General features: G+C 38.3%; 1 long non-coding RNA gene across 1 annotated transcript; it reads left to right on the top strand.

Moving 5' to 3' along the window:
• The first annotated feature begins 6,164 nt into the window (after window positions 1–6,164).
• LOC308621976 lies at window positions 6,165–8,097 on the top strand. The gene is made up of 3 exons (XR_014016548.1): window positions 6,165–6,553; window positions 7,061–7,152; window positions 7,279–8,097. It is a non-coding gene; the product is annotated as an uncharacterized lncRNA (long non-coding RNA).
• The last annotated feature ends 1,536 nt before the right edge of the window (window positions 8,098–9,633 follow it).

Raw genomic sequence — 9,633 nt, 5'->3', positions numbered from 1 at the left:
AATTCTTAAGTAAAGGACAGTTAAAAACAAATAAAACAGGGCTTCCCTGGTGGCGCAGTGGTTGAGAGTCTGCCTGCCGATGCAGGGGACACGGGTTCGTGCCCCGGTCCGGGAAGATCCTACATGCCGCGGAGCGGCTGGGCCCGTGAGCCATGGCCGCTGAGCCTGCACATCCGGAGCCTGTGCTCCGCAACGGGAGAGGCCACAACAGTGAGAGGCCCACGTACCACACGCACACAAAAAAATAATAATGATGTTCAAAGTGTTTTCAACAATTCATGTTGTGTAAGCACATTAGCTTCTTGGCCTATAATCGGTGGCTTCTTTACTTGATGCATGTGCCATGCCCGTTCTGGCCTCAGTGTGGAAAAGAATCCTGTGATTAACTGGCTACAGGAAAGGCAGCAACAGCAACCTGCCTAACTTTAAACCCCTGAAATGGCAGCTCTACACTGAAGCACAGCAAATACGACCTGATCAGAGGGGTTTTCATTAACCACACTTGATGGGAGGAAAAGGTAACTCTTAGGAAAAAATAGAAACCCTCTGGGCCTCAAGCAGTTATTATGCTGTAGATCTGCAGGCCGGGAGGGATGACCACACAGGAGGAGGACAAGCAATTCAAAACGGGACTCTCCGTGGAAGTGAATCATGCTCAGAGTAACAAGTATTTCTTTCTGAATTACTGGATGGGTGCTCTTGAGCCAAATAGCAGAGGGGAAGGAGTGAGCAAAGAGACTGGGGTGGGAGTCAAAGGCAGTTGTCCAAGATGGTGCCAGTGAGGACTTGGGGGAATTTCAGAAAGGGTAATACTGTGGCTGGTTTTTCCGACTAACTGCCTTGACTCAATTTTGCTAAGAGACATCATTGGCAATTTTGTGCCTGCATCCAAAAGAATGTGAAAAACAATTACAAAACAAGCCAGTTGTCCCATTACCTTTCCTTTTCTGAGTAATAATAGCTTTCTATCTTTTGATGTGCTGATTTAAAAAAAAGCCTTTTTTATAACACTTTGCTGCTAGCAGCAATTGATGGTTTGAAAGACCAGATCCGTTCAAACACATACACACAAGCTCAAACACAGCCATTTTGAAACATTTGGTCATTCTAATGTTAATTTTTCAAATTATGGAGAATTTTACCTACTTCTTCTCAACCACACTCAACATTCAAATGGTTTCTCTTATGTCTTGAAATATCTGTAAGGAAATATGGTTAGAGAATTGGGTCAAGAAGGTTAAACTTTATTTCTTGCTACCTTAGCTATTTAGTCCCTGCCCTGAAACTAACACCAGCCCAGAGGTTTGCACTAAATAACTAATTACCTGCAGGTTTCCTCATTTCTTTCAGAAACCCAGAAAAAAGAGAGAAGAAGATAAAAGGTCAAATAACCTTTATGCTGTTAGTCTGCTTAAGCTGACCAACGCTCTTAGGCAGAGCTATTAAGCAGGTTCTTATGTCTTATGTCTTAATGTTTTAGGACAGAGCTATTAAACACTTTCTTCCTTTTTCGCAGGGAGGAAGGGGGGAAGAGGAGGGGTGGTGGAACTAAGCCTCCCATTTGGTCCTCTTCTCCGGGAGTCTCCCTATAGAAATAGGAAATTTCTATCCTGTGGAGCCAACTAGCACAGCCTACTGGTTCATCTTACTCTCTTCTTCCCTGCTTTATTAAGATCAAGTATCCAACACTAATCACTTTCCACTTGACTTCTGAGTTGGTAACACTGTCTTGCCAACCCCTTTCTCCATCAGGCACCTGGGAAAGGGATCCCTGACATTTGTCTGAAAGCTGCAGTAGGTTATCAGAGCCATGTTTGGAGCTTCTCTCTGATGGATGGTGTGACAGCCGTAAAGCAGAATGCATTGTAGATATTAAAAATTTGCTGTATACTTATATCTATTGACATAACCGAGTTTCATGGTATGTTAAGTGGAGAAGGTAGATTACAAAACAGTATATACTGTAGAGAGTTCAATTTCGTTTTATAACTGTATATGAATTTTTAAAAGCCTGAAGACATATGTAACTGTTTCAGTGAAAAATCTTTGAGGAATTGACTTTGCCTTCCTTCTTCTCTTATCACTTTTTAAATGTTTTTTAATACCCATATATAATAGTGTAATAAAATTAAATCAATTTTTAAATTTTTTCAAAGTATGTTGTAGTGATAGACAAAGAAAGGCATTTATCAAGAAAGTGTGTGTATGTTCTTGTAGCCTAGAGGAAAATGCAGTGTCAGTGTAACAACATTTTTCAGAGGAATGAAAATAACAATAATAGATAGCACTGTACTAGGTGCTCTATTAATATTATCATAACCTTCACAATAATTGAGCAAAACAGATATTACTCTAATTATCTCCCCCTCATTTTACAAAAAACCAAGGCTCATAGAGTCTTTGTAACTTGTCCAAGTTATAGTAAGAAGTTGTGAAGTTGAATCTAACTTGCCAATTGGTAGAAATGCCTGATCATACTTATGATGAGGAGATTGTAATGACATCTGTTTCACAAATAGGTTTATCTTTATTAATGGGGAGGGATTGGGTGTGAATGGCTAATAAGGTTTGTTGCTGTATTAGAGCTAATCCACTGTATTATTTATATTATAGTCTCTTCCCTGCAAGACATTTCCTAGATGAGAAAGATGACAAAATATGGATGCATATACAAAATCAAGCAAACAGAAGTACACCCTTTCATTCACTTGGAATTCTTCAAATATTTTATAGGTAGTGGCTATGTGCCACTTGAAAATCAAAAGGACTTGAAGTATGTTTCATTTGGGTATTTTTGGTGCAATAGTTTGGGGGAAAAGGCTCAGGGGGTAGGAGATCCTGCATGGATAATAATGTATAAAATGGGGAAAGGGAGATTATTATGACAGTTGAGAAAAAAACTGGAAATACAAAGAGGAGTTAGAAGAAAGACAGAAGATTTATAGAAAGCAAAAATGAGTCACTTTGTTTCTAGACCAACTTTTTGAACTCAATCAATTTATGAAATAGAAATCTCCAGTTATTTTGGTGAGGAAAATAGCTGTGGAAGATGGAATTGTGGACGTAGAAAAATCGAACAAGTAGATATGAGGAAAATTATAAAACAGTGGTGTGCTGGTAAAGGTGTAACAACTGGCTCTCAGGGGGTAAAAAAAAAAAGCTCTGCTTTGTTACCTTGCCCATTTCTATGGTGTAAATACTCCCACCAAGGCTGACTTCAAATGACCAATGTTGATGAAAATGAAATTGAGATGATACATACAACATTGGCCCTTGTGAGTGAGTGCTAGCTGGCTCAAGCACACCACTGAATGAAGCTATTGAAGAATGAAGTTAGTAGAACAAGACAGCTAATTTCATGCTGCAGGTTAAGAATTAATTATTTTTTGATACAGGTGATAAGCTTAAATTTTCCCTTAGCACATCCTCTCTTCATAGGAAGTATACAAGAACAACTTAAACCAAATTGTTGGGGGCAAATATATAAAATATGTACAAAAATAGTGTTTTAAAAGTAACATCAAGAATCCTTATGTTAGAAGTGGTTTGTTTATTTGTTTGTTTGTTTTTATCGAGCTAGAATACACTAACCTGAAAGATTGAGATCATTTTCCCAATTTTGATGGCCTCTGTGGTTGTTCTGGGTCTGAGGTTTTACTGAAGAGGAATTCTGGACAGGGAACAGAGATCGGATTCAACAAATGACCAGGATTCATTTTTGGAGAGTATATTCACACTGGCTAATTGTAACATACAATAAGTGCTCAATAAATGATGGTGCCTTTCCTTCCCATTCCCCCGACACACACACACACACACACACACACACACACAAACACACACAGCTTCTTCTCCCCACTTGATCTATGTCTTCTTTGAACAGCTCTGTTGGTACTATGACCCAGACTAGGCACACTTATGCCTGCTCTGGTAGAAGCTGCCCTCCTTCTAAGAACATGCTTTAATTGTAAAGTTCAGTACTTTGGCGTAGAGGTTTATAGTGTTCCGGCTGTTTTGCATGTCTTATCTCATCCTCGCTTGCAGTGAACTCTTAAGGTATATATTTGATGCAAGGCCAATTTATCTCCATTTTACAAATGAGAAAAAGTGTGACTGACAAAGATAATGTGGTTGATATAAGTGTTCATGTGGTAGCTGTAGCTAACATCTGAGTCTTCAGATTCCTTCTTCTCAGGTTCTTTCTACCACACCTCTATTTTTACAATAAAGTTGAAAAGTGGAGCATTTATGGCTACACAGGTAACTGCCCGAAAGAGAATAGCTGGGCACTGGAAATGGTGCTTTCCACAAACTAGCTGAGATGTTTTCCTTTCTTTGTGGTGGTTTAAGTTTGCCTTAGTGTTTTATTTTTGAAATAAGGAGTCAGGAATAGAATAAACAGAATTTTTAAAGGCCTTATTGTTGATCTTTCACCATGTTGGAGGGGGTGGGTATTGGTGATGCATTTGTTTCATTTATTTCATTCATTCTAGTATTTCTTAAAAGCCCATTCTGTGCCAAGCTCTGAGCTAGGAGCTAGGATACAAGTTTGTACAGGAGGGACCTAGTTCCTGCCATCGTGGAACAAACTGGGGGATGACTAAATGTACTACCATGTAGAGCCACTAAAATTCAAACTGTTAGAGAAACTAAATTCTTAGGGAGTTAAAACACTAGTCCATGGAAGTGATAAATGTGTAATGGGCGGTACCTGGGAAGATTCTTGGACAAAGTGTTCCTCTGCTAGGAGATGATCAATTTAGATTTCTTAATAAGCTTTGTTTAGTAAGAGAAGGAAGAGACAAACATTCCTTGAGTACCCACCAAGTACAACTATCCCACTCAGTCCCTACAAAGACCCCAGGAAGTAGGTATCATCGTCTCTATATGCAGGAAGAGGAAAATGATTTGCTTACGTCTACACATCTATTAAGTGGTAAAAGTCAAACCTGAGTATCCCTTCCTTTTCCACTGTACCATGCTGTCTTCTTTGCCCAACTCTTGGTCTTTCAGATTTTATTCTTCTGGTGTTTCACTAATATGGAGCATTTAGCATTCTTTAGTCAGACAGAGCTCAGCATGTGCATCACCTCTAACACCCTCTCCCCCCCTCCCACCCACATGCCAGGTTAATGGGTGGGATATACGAAAGTAAAAATCATCCTGTTGTTGGAACTTCCACTAGAAGCTTGCCCATTCTTTCTATTTTAATCATCAAAACAGGGGGCGACTGAATTTTGCCCAGCACACGGTTATGAATACCAGCTTCTTCATTGTATATACAGCAGGTCTTAATGGTTTCTGGCTTGAGTTGGCATCAATGGCAAGATACACTTTATCAGAAACAAAAAAGAAGGATTGATTGAGAATAAAGCAAACATTTGCAAGAAATAAAGCCTCTTTACTCAGGGTAGTAGCTAGTAGAATTAAAACTGTCTTTCTCCTACTCATCTGCCATGGGTTGGAGACTTAAGGAAATTATAGTTCTGACCTCTTTATGAATGCTGTCTCCCATAGAGTCCCTATCTTATTTCTCTTGGATATGGTTCACCCAAGTAGCAAGACCACCCTGTCACAGGGGAAATGGTTCCCAGCAGTACTGCCCCGTATTCCATAAATACTCTGCTGACCCCACCTGAATATGTACACAAAGGTTATCCGTGAATGTTAAGTGTAGAGAATGCCTCTGTAATTGGTGATATTTAAATACATGTTTTGGACACTCATGGGCGTTCTCTCTCCCTCTCTGTCAAGTAGACACACACACACACACACACACACACACACACGTCCCTGCTTCTTAAATTCTCAAGGCTTCTTTCAAAAATAAAATAAGAAAGAATATCTGTTTTCTGGGTAAAACTTAACTTTTTTTCTTTTTTTTTTACTAAGGAGTCTTTCACAAATTATTGATGAGTTTTAATATTTAATCAGCATTCTCAAAAATATAAGGCAACTCCAAAATTTAAAATGCAATCCAGTTGTAAGCCAAGAGCAGAGTCATTTCTTGTTATTTATACATACAATTAAAATATAACTTGATGTGAAAAACGTTCCTAACTCAACTTTGAATGTGCTATTTGTCTGAAGGGTTAGATTTTGGGTTGTTTTGGAAAGTTTTTTTTTTTTTAACACAGAATTTTGTTTGTTTCTTTTTCAGTTTGAAAAGAACTGTTAAAAACAAATAATTTGATTCATTGTTATTTGGAGTCCTTCAAGAGAAATATATGAAACTTGTATATTAACCAGATTGGATAAAAATTCTAAGTGGCTGATGCTTTTAGCTAACTAGATTGAAATGGCCCAAAGGTTAATTTTAAATTTAAAGATATCTCCCCAAACAGAGTACAGCCACATAGGTGAGATATGTAGCCTAAAAAATGTTTCTAAAGACAGTCATTTAACTATGTGATGGTAAATGTTATCAACTAGACCGAATTAAAGAGTGCCCAGACCAGATCATCTCAAATTCTACAAAACTGCCAGCACAGCAATTGTTAAGTCCCATGGGGAAAAAGTATGTGTGGGCTCAAAGTTTGGACTTAAAAAAAATGTAAGTATCTGATAAAAATGGTTTACTAGAATCATTTGTTAATTAAAATTATTTTATTATTTATCTAAAATAGCTTTGGGCAGTTGCATAAAGCAGAGTTTATGTTCATTTTTCTCTTTTCAAAATAAGAGAATGTTTTGTTTCATGTGCTTTGTATCTCAGCGTTAGGATATTGGGGTTATATAAATTAATTGTATCTTTACAGCACTGACACGAATAGACTCTTTAGGGATAACATGTTGAAGTAGGGATAGTTTTTTCCTTTTACCACCCACATTATGTTATGAGTAGGGTATTTAAATGCTTTGGCACAGAACATGAATAAAGAGCTGATCTTGAAAATACCATTATCATTATTTGTTTTGAAATTGACACTCTGCTCTATTTTAAGGCTTATACCCAGTTTTATCTGTGTATTGCAGATAATCCAACACACACATTAGAAACAGCCCCAAATGTCTTTCTTTCTTCACCCCATCCATGGGTCTTTCCACTTAATTTTTGCAGGAAAAAATGAAAGGTGAAGAAAACATGGGTCCATAAAAAGACATCAACTGAGGAATTTTGTTTGTTATGATTGGACAGCTGCTGTTGGCCTAGTAAGGATCATTTTATGTTTTATTTTGATTGAAGAGATATCACTTTGCCAACCATAATTTTTACAATTCAGCTTTTCAGTTGAAATGAGATGACCTTTAGATTTTCTTTTTCTATTTTTTTTCCAGCAGATGGTTGTTCCCTACAAGTAATGTTGTCTGACAGATGATTATGCTATTACCCTAAAAGTGACTAATTTGATGTCATATCAAATAGATTCTTCTTATTCCACCTTGGCTGAAACCCAGATATTGGCTAAATATGTTTCATCTAGTAGTATGATAAAGTTCCATGGGGATTCTGAGGGAAGGAATCTGGCCCTCAGTCTTGGAGAGGAAGCTATTTATGTCTTTATTTGACAAAGATTTTACTTTTGAATTAAGGAGGACTTCAAAAAGGACTTCAAAAATATACTCTACAAAGTGATGAACATGAAGCAGGACTACTGACCTACCTCAAACTTTGGTGTTGGGCTAATGTGGGCTGGGCTCATGGCAGGCCTCTTTGTGTTCCCATCGCCTGGCTAATTATAACAATGCATCACATTTTGACTTAAATCGAAATGCTTTTCCTTTCACCTGCCTCTGTGATGGTTGACTTCTTTGGAAAGTCAATATCGATAATTAAATATTGTGGAGTGGGTTTGCTATGGACAGAATATTATTGTTCTCCCTTAAATTGATATGTTGAAATCCCAACCCCCAACATGATGGTGGTAGGAGGTGAAGCCTTTAGGAGGTGATTGGGTCATGAGGATGGAGTCTGCAGGAAGGGTCAGTGTCCTTATAAAAGAGACCACAGAGAGCTCCCCTGCCCCTTCTTCCACGTGAGGACATGGGAAGAAGATGGCCATCTCTGAACCAGGAAGTAGGCACACCACAGACATAGAATCTCTCACTGGCACCTTGATCTTGGACTTCCCAGCCTCCAGAACTGTGAAAAATAAATTTCTGTTATTTATAAGCCAACCTATCTGTGCCATTTTTTATTTTTATTTATTTATTTATTTATTTTGCGGTACGCGGGCCTCTCACTGTTGTGGCCTCTCCTGTTGCAGAGCACAGGCTCAGGAGGTGCAGGCTCAGCGACCATGGTTCACGGGCCCAGCCGCTCTGCAGCATGTGAGATCTTCCTGGACCGGGGCACGAACCTCTGTCCCCTGCATCAGCAGGCGGACTCTCAACCACTGCGCCACCAGGGAAGCCCTGTGCCATTTTTTAAATAGCAGCTTGAATGGATTGAGACAGAGTTAATATAGTGAACTTTTAAAAGTTCTGAGTTGTATAGCTGAGTTTTACCTTGATACACCTAATTGAGCTTAGAACAAAAGCTGACTTTGAGAAAGAACTCATAACCACATCGGGATGGATGTCTTTCCTGGGGAACTTAGTCTGAAGTCATGGGGATTCCATTTTTATTAACCATATCCTCTTAATTCCTGAAGTGCTAGAGGACACATGTGGCATCTTATGCAGCACTCTTTTGGGATGAGGCCTGGTATAAGGATGTTGAATAGAAATAGCACAACAAGTGAATTTTGCCAATGACATGCCAACATCTTAGCAAAATGAATGTTTGTGTCTAGAGTAGAGGAAAGCGAAAATGGAGATTCCATTTATTGGCAGGATTTCTAAAAAGAGAAGGGCTGGGATTTAAAAGTCAGTTGGTCACTCTTCCAGGACTACTTATTTTAGGGGTTACAGGTAAAAAGCTTTCTCAGTGGACAGCTTCATTCCATTAAATAAAATGCTGCAATATTTTCTCTCAGGATCGTAAACTGTTTCTTATAGAGGTAAAGTATTAAATGGTAATTAGTCTCCTGAAATTAGGTAAATTTTAAAACACCCAGTTTAGTACAATTGAGAGATTAGAACTCATTAATTTATACACTTTTAATTTGGATGGATGAAGAAGTTGTTTCATTTAGTCATATGTATGCTAATATGGAGCTCCAAAAAAATGGAATAAATTTTATCCAGTCCCCCCACCTTACACATTTCCATAATATTTGTGAACTCAACCCTGGTACTTGTGGTTTTTCTTTATTCATCTCTGCATTTATGCTCCCATAGCATTACTCTGCATTTTAATTATTTTTTGCATTTCTGTTTCCACCATTAGAATGTGTCCTTTATTTATTTTTTTAGCCTAGTTTATGGAGTGAAGAGCGGGGCTCTGCAGCCAGACTACCTGGGTTCAAATCTCAGCTTCTCTAGTGACAGTCTCTGTGAGTTTGAATGAGTGACTTCATTTCTGTGACCCAGGGCTCAGTTCTGTAAAATCTGAAAAACAATGAACCCAACTCATAGGCTTGTCATAAGGATTAAGTGAGTTAATTTATGAAAGTAGACCAGTGCCTGGGACATTGTGAGTACTAAATAAATATTAGCTGTTCCTGTTACATAGCGCTCATTCAACAAATGTTGATTGAATGAATAATTATTAGAAATGTTTGAAAAGGCTTCTCTTACTATTGAGGTGAT

The sequence above is a fragment of the Mesoplodon bidens genome (genome assembly GCF_964165515.1).
Source record: "Mesoplodon bidens genome assembly, chromosome: 1".
Classification (NCBI taxonomy): Eukaryota; Metazoa; Chordata; class Mammalia; order Artiodactyla; family Ziphiidae; genus Mesoplodon; species Mesoplodon bidens.
The sequence above is the reverse complement of the archived record's forward strand: the minus strand, read 5'-3'. Positions and strand labels throughout refer to the sequence as shown.